The sequence below is a fragment of the Meles meles genome, chromosome 13, assembly GCF_922984935.1.
Source record: "Meles meles chromosome 13, mMelMel3.1 paternal haplotype, whole genome shotgun sequence".
Classification (NCBI taxonomy): Eukaryota; Metazoa; Chordata; class Mammalia; order Carnivora; family Mustelidae; genus Meles; species Meles meles.
The window spans coordinates 13,532,441-13,546,048 of NC_060078.1; positions in this window are offsets into that span (position 1 = coordinate 13,532,441).

Below are 13,608 nucleotides of genomic sequence, written 5' to 3' on the forward strand. Positions count from 1 at the left end.
TTTTCCCCCCAGAGAGGCAGGTGTTCACCGCCACCGGCTCAGATGACCGGAAGTGGCCAGAGTGGGGGCCTGCGGATGGGGGAGAACCCCGGTAAGCCAGACTTGAATCTGTCTCTGCTTATTACCTGACACTCCACAAGCCCGACTCTAACAGGAGCCGGTGATGATACTGCAGGGACTCTGGGCATCGGTGTCCCCGCAGACTGGTGGGCAATCGCCTTCTGAACTCTGAGTTCTCCCCTGGTCAGTCGGCAGTCACCCCAGTAACCAGCTAGGTTTCTTCTGGGAAGGCAATCTTGCACCGTATTCTGACCACAGTGTTGCGGGGTCTTTCCTTTTGGGGATCTGGCTATCTCCTCAGTCAGTGGGTCTTAGATCTGAAAATTCTTTCCCATCTGGGAACTGAGGAAAGGATCTTGACTTGTTATAGAGGAAACGGCTCTCGGCCTCCTCCTCCTCTACACTCTCACTGCCTGCCTAGTTTGCTTGAGGGGACACGAGAATATTCGATCAGCATAAGGAATATCCTATTAACCATGTCCACAACTCCGTGTGGCTGAGGGTCCCTGGGCTGCCTGTCGGACATTGCTGCTTACTAAGGTAAGGCATCTCCCTGGCTTCAGGTGTGGGAGCACAGTCTCCTGGCCTCTGTCGCTCCGGGGCGCGTCACCCTGCTGTACCGTACCGTGAGCCCTGGCTGGCAGAGGAGGACCGCTCGCTAGCATGTCCCTTACGGTGCATGCTCTGGGCCCTCCGCTGCTGCGACTTTGGACCCATGGTACAGGCAGGCCACCTCTCTGAACCTTTTGATTTCCTCTAGCATTTTCCAGGGCGATGCAGGCCTGTCTTTCAATCAGAGTGAGTCATCATTATCTCCAGGCTCAAGAGTCATCCGTTACACGAGGGGCACCTGGGCAGCTCAGTCAGTCAACTGTCCAGCTCTGGATTTCAGGTCAGGTCATGACCTCAGGGTCACGAGATGGAGCCCGTGTCTGGCTCTGTGCTCAACTCGAGACTGCCCGAGTTTCTCTTTCTCCCTATCCCTCTGCCCCTCCCCCCTCAAATAAATAAATCTTAAAAAAAAAGAGCCACCTGTTATAGGCAATGGACTATCACCCAACCAAAACCCAAACAAAACAAAAAAAGCAGGTAATCCTGCTATTTGCAACCACATAGATGGAGCTTGACAGTGAAATAAGCCAGAGAGAGAAAGACAAATACTGTCTGATCTCATTTACGTATGGAATCAAAAGAAGAAAAAAAAAAGGAACTCCCAGATCCAGAAAACAGATAGGAGGTTACCAGAGGTGGAGAGTGGAGTGTGGGCGAGGTCAGTTAAGGTGGTTGAAAGATACAAAGTCCCAGTTATAAGAAGAATGGGTTCTGGGGGTGTAAGGGACAGCACGGCGACTGTGGGTCAGAACACCACATTATTGTATATTTGTAAGTTGCTAAGATTCGGTCTTGTAAGTTCACGTCACAAGAGAAGATTGTAACTGTGTGAGGTGGTGGACATTAACGAGGCCTGTTGTGACTATTTCACAACATATACATATGCCAAATCATCATGTTGTACACCTTAAATTAATGCAACTTATATGTCCAAAAAAGGTCATCTGAATTAGGCGGGATAATGCCCCTTCCCACCCCCAAAAGATGTCTGTGTCTTAATCCCTGGAACCTGTGAAAATGTTACCTTCCTTGGCCACGGGCAGTTCACAGCTGCGATGAGGGACCTTAATTTGATTAAGATTAAGGATGGGGAGGAGGGCCTCAGTCATCCACGCATGCCTCAACGTGAGCACGAGGGTCCTTACAAGCCGGAGCGGATGGTCGGAGAGCGTGATTGGCGGGGCGGGGGGGGGGGGGTGTTTGCTACTCACAGTGGGGGGTCGAGAACGCTCGCAGCCTCCAGAAGCAGATACGGAAACAGATCTCCACCTGGTCTCCAGAAGGAACACGGCTTTGCCGACCTCTTGATTTTCGCCAGTCAGATCCATTTCGGACTTGCAGTCTCGGCAGCTGTCAGGTATGAGATCTATGTTGTCTCAAGCCATTACGGCCTGGGGCGATCTGTTAGAGGAGCAGAGAGTTAACACAGCCCCCGCGGTGAGGTCGCCCTTTCCTCGGAGATCTGTCCTGCAGTGTTAGATCCTCTGGCTCCAAAGTGCCTCAAGTCAATGGACTCTGCCTTCTCCAGCCTGACTCATTGGCCCCCGAATGCGGCCCCCACACCGTCTAACCCCATGGGTTCTCCTTTGGCTTCTGCTTGTATCTGCTGGGTAATTTCTGCCACTCTGGGTAGGGGTGCACTTTCTTTCCTATCAGCACCAGCATGTCCAAAGCCAAGTCATGCTGCATTTGACCCTTTCTATCCGCCTGGCAGCCAGGGAAGGAGGTGGGGGCATTGCCTTAGGGGGACGCCCATTGCCTGGTGCAGGAGAAGTTTCTGCGGTGTCTTTCCACACAGGGGACATGTTAGTTCTTCTGTGGAGGGTGCGCCGCTGCTGCAGACTTTTGTTGAGGGGGGAGGGGACCTGTAGAGCCAAGAGCCCTGGGGGTCTCCACCCAGATGTCCCCATCCCATATTCCTGGGTCCCATGTTTTCCCAACCAGACATGGTTTCAGCTTAACTGACCTATTTTGGGTGAGTATAATGTGAGTCACTGTGCGGATTCAAGGACAGCACTCCGAGAGCCTTTAGCAAAATCAGATATGGTGCACGGTGGACTCAGTAAATGTGAGGTAAAGAGGAGGAAGGGACACTCTGCAATAGTCTGAGAGCCATAGGTCCGCTCAGAGAAAAGATGAGAACAGCTTCTTGAGCCCCGAATCCTGCGTTATTACTGAAATGTCTCTGGAGTTGTGCAGCTCTCGAGGGGGTTCGGAATAGTTCCTCAGCTGCTTGCTTTTCCACTGCGAGAGAGAAGCTACCGACGAGGTCTTTGGGTTTTCTCAGCCCAGAGCTGTCGGTCCCCCAGCCTCAGTTTCACCCTGTCCTTCTGTATAGCATTAATACAACCCGGTAAGGACTCACCAACTCTCCCGTCTGTGCAACACTTGTTCCCCAATATCCTGCAAACTCCGGGGTCACTGGACTGTCGAAGGCGTTCGCTTCCTTCAGGGCACTTGCCCAGGGCTACACCAGTGAACACTTCAGCGAGGAGACTGCCATCTGCAAGGGACACTCCATGCCCAATGGCCATTGAGGACAGAGTCCTCCCTGTCATTTGGGTCATGATGGGGCCAGTCCTGAAACCTCACAATATTGGCACACGGCAAGGGCATCATCAGTGGTAGCTGAACAAATCAACAAAAGAGGGTTTTTTTTTTGCCCACTTCTGGGATCACCTGTGTGTCTAACACAAGAGACCATCCCGTGAGGATCCAGGGGAGGGAGCAGAAACCAGAAGGAGAAGCTGCACACCGCAGGGCAGATCTGGTGCTGTGTAAGGAGGGGAGGGGGGAGAGAGGGATCTCATCGGAAGATCCTCAGACCACAGCGCATCTTTTTTTTTTTTTTTTAAAGATTTGATTTATTTATTTGATAGAGATCATAAGTAGGCAGAGAGGCAGGCAGAGAGAGAGGAGGAAGCAGGCTCCCCGCCGAGCAGAGAGCCTGATGCGGGGCTCGATCCCAGGACCCCGGGATCATGACCTGAGCCGAAGGCAGAGGCTTTAACCCACTGAGCCACCCAGATCACGGCGCATCTTGAGGAAGTCTCAGTCAGGCTGATGGGGAAATGCGGAGCCAAGCTTGCTGGAAAGGTGACTCCCGTGCTAGGCAATAATGGTCTGGCCTTGATCAGTGTCTGGGAGCAGCCCTGGGAAAGTGTGGCCCTGTCGTGAGCCAGCTGGCAGGTCCTGCTGTGGCTGCTGCTCCCTTCCAGGAGGTCTGAGGGTCTTGCCTCCATAGACACTGCAACAGTGAATGTCCTCCGTTCTGGAGGGAAGCTGCCAGGTTTGAAACTTGACAGTGCCGCTTAGTAGTCGTGTGATCAGTTTCTTTCTTTTCTTTTCTTTTCTTTTTTTTTAAGATTTTATTTTATTTGACAGGATGAGAGAGATTACAAGTAGGCAAGGATAGGGGAAGCAGGCTCCCCGCTGAGCACAGAGCCCAATGTGGGGCTCAATCCCAGGACCCTGAGGTCATGACCCGAGCCAGGGGCAGAGGCTTTAACCAACTGAGCCACCCAAGCACCCACTGTGATCAATTTCCATAAGCCCTACGGTCACCTCTCAGATCATGTAGCTCAGAGTGTGTGTCTCACACGCAAGCCGTGAGGCTAAAATGAGTGCCGAGGTGGAAAATGTATAGGGCACAGCGTGGGACACAGCAGGGATGTCAGAAGGGGTGGCTGAACCAATCAACAAAACAGGATCGGAGGCTCGAGAACCTGTTCTCTTCTGTGAGTCTATCCATTGCTCTAGGAAATCCGGGAGGGTGTCCACTCTACTCCTCTTCATACACCTGACAAATGATTCTGAAGAGTGCCTTCTGCACACTGTAAAACTTGGCTGATCCCATGGCGCCATCTTACAGGTCACTCAGGAATGTTCTGCAAATTCTCTGAAATCCTCTTAGACTCTGAATGTGTGGCTACCGCAGGGGTCCCTTTCGTTTTGTTCCCCTTCTTTCAGGGTCCTGGGATTGAGCCCCACACTGGGCTCTCAGATTCTAACTGGGTGATACAGTGATAGGACAAATAATTGAAATGGAAGGCTTGAGGGTGCCTGGGGGGCTCAGTCAGTGAAACGTCTCCCTTCAGCTCAGGTCATGGTCTCAGGGTCCTGGGATCGAGTCCTGTGTCAGGCTCCCTGCTCAGTGAAAAGTCTGCTTCTCCCTCTCCCTCTGCTTGTGCTCTCTCTCTTTCTCTGTCAAATAAATAAATACAATCTTAAAAAGATAAAAGAAGGGGTGCCTGGGTGGCTCAGTGGGTTAAAGCCTCTGCCTTCAGCTCAGGTCATGATCCCAGGTTCTGGGATTGAGCCCCGCATCGAGCTCTCTTCTCAGCGGGGAGCCTGCTTCTTCCTCTCTGTCTCTGCCTGCCTCTCCGCCTACTTGTAATCTCTGCCTGTCAGATAAATAAATAAAATCTTAAAGATAAAAGAAATATAAGGCACGATTGAGAGAACATGAGAGAATGGGCAAGGCGGGAACGGAAATGCAGATACAGACAGCAGAAGGGGACTTTTCTCAACGACAGGATCCAGGAGCTCTCCAAGGACGAGGTTTTACTGTATTTGAGTTGAACCCTAAAGCAGACAATTGGGAATAGCTAACAAGAGAAGGGGTACAAGAAGGGAGGTAGATGTAGGGGAGAAATTCCAGGGGGAAGGCAAGATCGACTGGTAGAGACGCAGGGGAAGTTTTTCCCGTTTTTTTTTTTTTTTTTTTTTTTTTAAGATTTTATTTATTGATTACACAAGTAGGCAGAGAGGCAGGCAGAGAGGAAGGGAAGCAGGCTCCCTGCTTCGCAGAGAGCCCGATGTGGGGCTTGATCCCAGGACCCTGGGACCATGACCTGAGCTGAAGGCACAGGCTTTAACCCACTGAGCCACCCAGGCGCCCCTTCCCGGGGGGTTTTGAAGAGGTGGGTCCCAGAGCAGGTGCGATATGTAAACAAAGAAAATAGGATGGACGATACCTTTTACCAGGGTCCTGTGGACTTGTTGAATGCCCTTCAGAGTCACTTGGGAAACAGTGAATGGAATTCCTTATAAGCTGTTTCTCGAATGTGACTCTGCTAGGAGACTGAATGAGGTTTTATGAGGGCCAGGTTTATTTACTTATTGGCAACAGCGCCGATTGCTGACAGTGTCCCCGTGTTTGTGGCATAAACTAGAGACGGAAGGTAGGAGGATCTCTGGCCAGAGGGGACATGTCCCCTGGCTACAGCTGTAGACAGTCTTCCAGGGTTGAGAGTATGGCAAACCCACGCCGGTTTTCAAGATAAGCTATTTAACTATCCAGAAAATGTTCACGCTCATCATTTTGGAGGGTAAATCTTTCTAAATTAGATTGCATATTTCCTTATTTGATGAAGCATAGGACTCTAAGAATCATTGAATTGTTCTTAATGGCTCAGGGTCATCACCTCGGACATTAATTACTGGGCCGGGTTATATAGAGTGAAACGTTTGGAGTTTAAAGTGCATCAGACCTTATGCCCCTGGACGAACGGCGCTACCTACACCTTAAAACTATTATTAATAGTTCTTGTTTGTGTCCTTGCTGCTGCCAGCTCTTGATAGGAAGCAGTAAGGTCATTGCTAGTAAGGTCATTGCTAATGCCAATTGTCAGGGTGGGGGCTTGTCTTTGAATGAAAGCAAAGCATCTTTGTGGTAAGTTTGTATTTCAGAAGCCTGAAATAGGAGCTAGAGGAGGTTTCTAGCATGGACAGTTAATTATGTGAACATGAATAGGTCGGTCTTCAGCAAGATTTGGCTTCTGCCTTCAGCCCCGTCCCCACGCAGATCATTTTTTTTGGCATCACACAACCTTTGTCAGACGATTTCTGCATCTAGAAAACAGATGTTTGGAAACCTGAGGTCCCAGAGTGCTGAACGCAGGCAGACTCGGGTCCCAGGCTGTTTATGGTTCCCTCATGTCTTGTCTTGCAAGCTGGCCAGTTAGCTGTGTGAGTTAGTGAACTTCTTCACGCCTTTCTGTTTCCTTCTCTATTCTGGTGGATAGTGACCTAGGGCTCACTGTTGCAGTGGAGTGTGGGTAAGGACACACAGGGGAAGTTCCCCTCCTAGGGTCTGGCAACCGAGTAGAGGATACTCGTTCATTCCAAGTCCCTTTCTTCAACTGAAGTTTTTCAGTAAGACTGGGTGCCTGCGAGGTCCGAATTCCCCAGGCTGGTCCAAAGCCTTGAAGTGTCATTAGGCAAGCAGACCACTGGATGTCACACTTGGTCTAAGTTAGCTCCCACACACAGTGTCTGGTGCACCTTGGCTGGGCCGGTCTTGGGCTCCCCTATGAAACCAGAGTCAGCTGCAGGCCACAGGCGAGTTTTGTTTCGCATGTGTTTTACTCCTTTTAGTTTTAATGAAACTCGAATGCATTAAGACTCTGTCCTACTCCCCGCAGTCCACAGTCCTTCTTGGGCTCCTCACTCATGTGGGCTCGAGACATTAAAGTGAGGAGCACCTGACCTCATTTTATAGTTGAGGAAACTCACCACCCAGCTGCCTTCACAGTTTTACCAAAGACACAGGCTCCAAGTTCACAGCCAGTGTGGGACTAGAACTGCTGTCGCTTGACTCCCAGGTTGGCCCCTGGCATGGCGCCTGCCACTTTCTGGCTAAATCAAGATGAAGAACATTTAGGACATTTCCATTGTGCAGAAGCAGGTGAGAAGCACCCATGTCGGGCTGAAGTTCTGTCCTAAGCTCTGTCCAGCTGATGAGCTTCGGAATATCTTGGCTTTCCCATCGGTGTTAGAATGAATATTGTAGCCCATGAGTTTGTCTGGGAGGATGGGACTGTGGCTGGACACTAGAACACGTTTCCCAAGGCACTTAGCAGAGATCTATTAGGCTGACGAGAAAGTCCACAAAATCTAACAGGAAACCAGTAAGACAAGCCAAGGGTCATCATTTATCCCAGCTCTTATCAGAAAAAGCAATCCAACAGAGCTCACCCTGGGTACTAATAAGTTACAAGGTAACACCACACACACACACACACACACACACTCTCTCTCTCTCTTTCTCTCTCTCTCTCTCTTAAATTTTCATAACTACCAGATGGGGGATAAGCCTATAGTGTTCACACGCTACCCACTGCCTTGGGAAAGAGCAGGTCAGAGAGGGCAATTATCTCTCAAAATGAGATTTCCCTGGTTGCGTTCTCATTAGGACAGCAGAAGTTTATTTCTGGGATTATGTCAGCAGAATCCAATAGCCTGAAGGATCTACCAAGATAAGAGGAAATCAGGCTTCCCTTGAAAACGTTTTATTGCCCAGGGCACTCGTTCCACAGTTCCACACATTTTGGGGGAGGATACAGTGTTTGCTGAGGGGCTGGAAACGTGGAGGGTGAGCCATGCCTATCTCGCTAGTTCACATTTGAAGGTTCTTTTTTTATTTTTTAATTTTTTTTTTAAAGATTTTATTTATTTATTTGACACAGAGAGATCACAAGTAGGCAGAGAGGCAGGCAGAGAGAGAGGAGGAAGCAGGGTCCCTGCGGAGCAGAGAGCCTGATGCGGGGCTCGATCCCAGGACCCTGAGATCATGACCTGAGCCGAAGGCAGCGGCTTAATCCACTGAGCCACCCAGGCGCCCCACATTTGAAGGTTCTTAAGAAAGCACACTGGCAGTCTCTTTAAAGCCTGCTATCAAAGAATCCTGATGTCAATGAAAGAAGATAGTACAGCCTTTAGAGTGAATATTGAAGACCATCACGCCCAGACATCTCATATCACAGGACCAGAAATGCAGGTCCATAGGTGATAGAGACTTACTGGTGGTCGCAATTAGCTGAGCCAATATTTCCCCCTGTCTTTTCTTTTCTTTTTTTTTTCTTCTGCTAATATACTTTCTTGTACCCAGATTACCAGAATCTTCAACTCTTGACTTCTCTAATTACCCTGTTGCTTTTACTATTTTTATATGCATTTGTTTGTTTGCTTTTTTTTTTACTTTATGTTTATTTTGTTTTTAAAACATTTTTATATTGGGGTCCTGGTGACATTATAAACTAAAAACATAACAAAATGGCATAATCTGATGTTTTGACGTATATATCCTCACAAAACCAACATAGCAGCTGAGAAGATGTCTTATCCCTTCAGAATGTGCTGCTGCTGCTTGACTCCATCCCCAGGCAACCACTGATCTGCTTTCTTTCACTGCAGGAGGGACGGCATATTCTGGAATTTTCTATAAATGGAATCACACAGTGAGTCCTCTCTTGGGCTTTCTTCATGCAGCACACTTATTTTGAGATTCCTCTATGTCATTGCATAGAGGATATATTGTATCCATAGTTGTTCCTTTACTGCTGAGCACATTCTTTGTATAAACACAATTTATTCCTTTACCCATTTGTCAATAAACCCTTTCCCTAGTTATTGGCTGTTACGCATAAAGCAGTGATGAACATTCACATACAGATCTTATTTCTTATTTTCTGTTTGTTTTATTGTACTGGCAAGGGCCCCCCCCACTCCCCAGCACAGAGCTGAAAAGAAGTGGTAGAATTGTTCTTGATTTCACAGGGAAAGCTTGGAGTTTTCACCACTGATATCAAGTTAGTCATAGATGTTTTTGTAGATGCTCTCCATCATTTTGAGGACGTTCTCTTTAATTCCTATGGGGTTAACATTATTATGCTCATAAAGTCTTAGAGCTTCTTTGTTTAATTTTGATATTGTGGCAAAGCTGGCCTCACAGAAGAAGCAGGAAAACATTCCTTCCTTTTCAGTTTTCCAGAGGAGTTTGTGTGGAATTGGAATTTCTTAAATATATGGTAGAGGTCATTGGCAAAGCCATCTAGACATGAAGTTTTCCTGTGGGGTTGTTTTTATTTTACAAGTTTAATTTCTTTAACAGCCATTGGACTAGTCATACTATCTATTTCTTCTTGATTAGACTTTTGTAACTTGTGTCTTTCAAGGAATGTGTCTATTTTATAAACTGCCAAATTTCTTTTAACATATTTGTTCATAATATTTCTTTATTATCTGTTTACTATCTGCAGAATCTGTGGTGTCTTAGTTAATTTGTTGTCTTTTCTCCCCTTTTTCCTGATCAGTTTGGCCAGAGGTTTACTAATATTACTGATTTTATCAACGAGTTTTTTGCCTTTTGGTTTCATTGATTTTCATTCTCGTCTTCATGATTTCCTTCTGCATGCTCTAGTGTGCCTTCTTTTTCTATATTAAAAAATGATCTGAGGCCTTCTTTCTAATATATGTATTTCCTGCTATACATTTCTCCCTACATACATTTTTGTGGTATCCCATATATTTTAATATGTTGAGTTTTCATTTCCATTCAGTTCAACCTATGTCCTATTTTTTTTTCTTTGACTCTTTTTTTTTTTTGAAAAATATATTACTCAGTATCTAAATATTTGGTATTTTCCAGGTACTTTCTTTTGTGATGGGGCTTGGCTTTTTTTAAATTGCTTTTTTGTTTTCTAAACTAGGCTCCACACTCCATTTGGGGCTTGAACGCACATCCTTGAGACCAAGGGTCACATGCTCTATACTGACTGAACCAACCAGGTGCCCCTTCCAGATACCTTCCTGTTACTGATTTTCAATCTGATTCTATTGTGATTGGAACGTACTCTGTATGACTGGACTTCTTCGACATTCACCAAGATTCCTTTTATGGCCCCAAATATGATCCATCTGGGTAAATATTCTTTGTGCATTTGAAAAGAATACATATTCTGCTGTCGGGTCAAATTAGTTGACAGCGTTTTCAAATCTGTCATACTTTCACTGATTTTCTATTCCATAAATGATTGAGAGTACATTTTGATCTCTACGCACAATCATGAATTTGTTGATGATTTCAATTCGCTCAGTTTCTCTTCATGTACCTCAAAGTTCTGTTAGTAAGTGTATAAACATTCAGGATCGTCTGTCTTCTTCACATTAACTCCTTTATCATTACGAAATAGATGTCTTGATCCCTGGCCATAATCTTTGACATGCCTTTTTGAGCTCTTCTCCTAAGTATGTGCAGCCTGGGGTGAACCTGGAGCTTTGTCCATTAATACTCAGATCAAGGGATTTCCCTTCGCCGCTCTCTATTCTGGGATTTCTCTTATTTTCCATTTCCAGCAACTCCTTGCCTTGTCCCTGGGCTAAAAGGGTGTGTTTCTCTCTGAGTCTTACCTTCCTGTGTCCTCCTGTGTCTCCATACCACGGGGTCTGCTCTCTAGATAAAGTGGCCAGAGAAAATAGTTACAGTGAAGTTTCTTTTCCTATTCTTCCTCTTCTTTCTGGATAGAGGAGTCTTCTCGGGGGGAGAGGTGGGGGTGGGGTGTGTGGAACGGGCGGCTGTGTGCTGCTCTTGCCATTCTTGCCACTGCATCTGGTAAGGAGGTAAGGGCCGGGAGAGAAAAAAAGAATGAAAAAGGAAAAAATGAAGACAGTCCTTCACCCTCCCCCACACTGTCTGGTTCTTCCTTTCTTGGGCCTCTGGTTAGAAAGGGGACTTTCTCTTGGAGATTTTAGGGTTTGTGCTTGTAAAATTTTGTGACTCAGGTCACCCTCACATTAAATCCTAAGGAAATAAAGGGGGGGGGGGAAACAGAAACAGAAAAGTCACTACCATTTGGATCAGTCCTCATGTTTTGCCTTTCCACTTTGTGGTGCCTGCTAGCATTTTCTGTTGTAATCAATAGGGGAAATAGAATGGTGTTGGTTTACTTGTTTGTACAGCACCAGGAGTCTGTGAGCCTGATTTTTCCCTCGTTCCTTAGAGAAGTGAGCCTGGAACTTTCCATCAGAGCCCTATGTCCTCTTTGCAGAAATACTAATGATTTCTACTTATCTGGTTTTCACCGTGTCAGACACTGGGATGAGCATTCTTTTTTTTTTTTTTTTAAGATTTTATTTATTTTTTTGACACAGAGAGATCACAAGTAGGCAGAGAGGCAGGCAGAGATAGAGGAGGAAGTAGGGTCCCTGCTGAGCAGAGAGCCCGATGCGGGACTCGATCCCAGGACCCTGAGATCATGACCTGAGCCGAAGGCAGAGGCTTAAACCACTGAGCCACCCAGGCACCCCCGGGATGAGCATTGTAATGTACATGATCTCAATAAAGTCTTGTCATACCCTGTAAAAGAGATACAATAGTTTCTCTTTAGACAAGGAAGCAGAATCCAGCAGTGTCTCTTCCCCATGGTCCCAGCCATTAGTGGCTGGTGGAACAGACTCTGCTCTGAAGGGCTCCCAAGCCCCCGCTCCCAGCCACTCTGCCAGGGGGTGTGGGATCCAGAAGAGCAATTGGAACTACAGGGAGGTGGATGTTGAGTGTCCTTTTTCTTTAACGTGACTTGACATAGCGGTGGGAATGGATCTAGATTCCCTATGTCCCTAGTTTTTCAGATGTCTTTCTTCTCTCTCTCTCTGTCCTCATTCCATATGGGGGATGAGGTGTGTGCAGTCTTCCCCTTGCTTTCCCATGATACTTTGTCTCTACCATAAATCATGTTCTCCGGCTTTTTAACTTCCTCCCAAGACCCTGTGAATTCTTTGAATTGCTAAAGCTTTTGGAAAACCAGAGCCAGAAAGGCTTGCATGGAGTCTGTTTGATGTTTGGCCAGATATTTCCATAGAAGCATTGATAGATGGGCTTGCTGAGAAAGGAGGAGAATACAGAGAGCATAGAAGTAAGTTAGTATCTTCCCTTCCCTTTCCTCCTCCTATTCCTCCCCCCTCCTCTCTCCTCCCCCCTCCTCTTCTGTTCCTCCCTCTTTTCCCCTCCCCTTGCTCCTCCCCTCCTTCCTTCTTTCCTTCCATCCTCCCTCCCTTGTTCCCTCCCTCCTCCCTTTCCTCCCCTCCTCCCTCTCTTCTCCCTCCCACCTCCCTTCCCTCCTCCCCCCTCCCTCCTTCTCTGCTACCCTTCATCCTTCACTCTCATCCCTCCCTCCCTTCTTTTTTTCTTCCCACTCCACCAGCATTTCTGAGCACCTCCTACCAGGTGCATACAACTTCCTTAGCTTTTATTTTCCTCAGTTCTGGCCCTATGGCCCCACATACTGACAACAGCAAGTTATTCATAAACTCAGAAACTGGGTTGGCTTCACAGGGTGTTGTACGGAAGTGCCGAATCACTGTACTACACACCTGAAATGAACATAACACTACATTAACTCACTCGAGTTAAAAAAAAAAACAAAAAACAAAACAAAAAAAATTGGGTTGGTTTCTCTGCTTTTGCATAATGGCTTCAGTAACTCTGCTGACAAACACATTTGCTTTCCAGGTGACCTTCTACCGCTTTACTCTTGTATCCGTTGTCTATTGTTCACAGCAGATGATCCTGAAACCCAGTCACTTCAGAAAACACTCACTATGCCCACAGCTTCTGTGGGGCAGACATCCTGGGGGCCCTTGGCTCTGGCCTATGCTCAGGCTCTCCCCCTCTGCAGTCGCTGTGTCGGCCCAGGTGGTGGTCCGTCAAGTCTCTCTTGAGTCCAGACCTGCTTGCAAAACCCAGCCATGTGGCTGTAGGCAGGCCGGGGTTCCTCACCGGCTGTTGGCTGAAGGCTGCCTTTGTTTCCTTGACCTCTGGGCCTTTGCACAGCTTACCACACGGCCCCAGCAGCTGGCTTTATCAGAGGGAGCAAGTAAGACCCAGTGAGAGGCTGGAGCGATGGGAAGCACAATGTGTTATGAACTCATTTCGCCCTTGAAGCTTTCCGGAGGTGGGGGTGTTGGTGTGGTGGGCGGCTCCGCTAGTTCTCAATATGCATTTTTCCACTTTCCTATAGCAAAATGATTTTTTATGGTTGCCCAGATCATGTCTTCAGTTGTGCCTGGACATGGCCACGTGCTTCGGTTTTGCCCCGTGCGGTGTCAGCCACTGTGAAGAGAGGTACCGTTGCAGTCAGTCTCCTCAAGGGAAGGCTA